The following is a 1,916-nucleotide window of genomic DNA, read 5'->3' on the forward strand; positions in this document are numbered from 1 at the left end:
CAGGGGATCCTAATGCCGCTAGTCCAGGACTACACTTGGAGAACAACTACCTACTTTAAAAGAAAGACTGTCAGAGATCCTCAAACACAAGGCAGACTCCCCACCAAGACCCAGGTGTGGGGAAGGAGGGGGCAGGTGCGTGAAGAGAAGAAAGCACAAAGATAAAATCTCAGTGCTCAAAACAAGACGATTTCTTGCTCACATAAAATCAAGTCAGATGGGGTCGATGGGTGAAGATAATGAGAAGAGGACCTAGTCTTCACAGTCATTCAAAGACCCAAACTCACTGACCCTTTGCCACCTTCAAGTGGCTTGCAAAGTTATTCTGGGTGTGGCCATCCAATCAGTAGATGAGAGAAGAGATGGGAAGATCATGTAAGATGTTCTTATGGGACAGACCTGGATTCCTACACCCATCGCTGAGAATTCAGTCATGTGACCTTACCTAGCTGTAAGGAGAGTGGGGCCATGTCATCCCTGGCAGGCCAGCCACATCCCAGCAATCTATGTCCAGAGAGCAAAAATCTCCAGTGGACATCTAGCGGTCTCTGCCACCAAACCCCCTTTCCACTGCAGGCTTCTAGCCTTAAACAAGTCTGAGTTCAGCTTTAAAGGAAATGTATAGTTAATTATCAAAGTGAATGTAACTAAAAGTAACCCAAGGATTTATTATCTGAGTGACCCGAAAAGAGTTATGGGACCCATGCAGGATAGGGACAAGAGGATGAGGGGAGTGTGTTTGCAGGGAAGGTCATGAGGGAAAATAAAGTTGTTGTTTTAAGATCACAGAGTTCCTCTCTTTTAACATGTTACACTGCTTTTTTAGAGAGTAAGCAAATTTTTAAGTGAGGTAAATCTAAAGATTTCATCATTTCACGTGTCTATAACTTGATATCCTTTTTTTATCTCTCATTCTGAAGGCAAAGGACAACTCTCCTTTTCAAGGATGAAAGCTTGCTATTGTTGAGGATATCGTCCATGTGACCCTGCAACTCCAGAAACAGAACCATTCCACACAATAGCTGCAAATACCTTGCTTTTTAAGGCGGTTACACTGACTGCAGGCACACCCGTGGGCCTGCTTTCCGTAAAGTGAAATTACTTCCTGAGACATCTCGTAATTCATAAAGTTGGAGAGTCACGCCATTTATGTGACTTCTAGTGATAACTAAGGTTGTCCAAAAGCAAATTAACTGATATATGATGCTATTTGCTCGAAGGGAGAAAGAAAAGCAAGAAGAAAAAGAAACATCCTTCACTGTCTTTGATTTATTTCGTCCATTAGGACACACAAAGCAGCATCTTTCTGTATCATCCCATCTCTCCTATGAGCTGCACTTTCTCTGTGTTCCTTCTGACCAGTTCTATCACCAGCATCCATTGCTTCAGTTTTTACTCTCATCCCTTGTTCTGCATGAGGCAAATCATCAGGCAAAGAAGCCAAACAATTATGAATCATCTGGATGACTCGTTGCAGATGCTTTGAAAGCATTGTAACTATTTCAAGGTGTTAACATTTCTGCACCTTCTCAAGGTCTGTGATTCTCAAGGTCTCTCAATATGCTACACACCTACAAGAAGGGGCTTACAGTCTTCTAGCTTTCCCTTCTCATTTTATATTCCCAGGGCTCCTTATCAAAATATCTAAGAGATCTAAGAAATTAATAAAAATAAACATATTGAGGTTCCTCAGTTCATTCTCATGACCACACTGCACAGGATGATACTGTTTGATGTCCTGTCTGCAGGGTAGATGATAAGATCACATTGGAACTGATGCCAAACATCACGTAACTCTTTTTTCCTGGAGGTGTAGGCTTGGCAGTTGGGCCTTCCTAAGTATTTTCATCTGTATACTCCTTGATGTACTGCGTTGGAGGGGGTGAAAGGGCACACATGTGCTGTGGCTCACCCAT

At 42.6% G+C, this 1,916-nt stretch overlaps 1 pseudogene; it reads right to left on the reverse strand.

The window, feature by feature from the left end:
• Nucleotides 1–1,255: 1,255 nt before the first annotated feature.
• Nucleotides 1,256–1,916, reverse strand: LOC125101601 (mediator of RNA polymerase II transcription subunit 7-like; annotated as a pseudogene).

The sequence above is a fragment of the Lutra lutra genome, chromosome 6, assembly GCF_902655055.1.
Source record: "Lutra lutra chromosome 6, mLutLut1.2, whole genome shotgun sequence".
In the NCBI taxonomy this organism is placed as follows: Eukaryota; Metazoa; Chordata; class Mammalia; order Carnivora; family Mustelidae; genus Lutra; species Lutra lutra.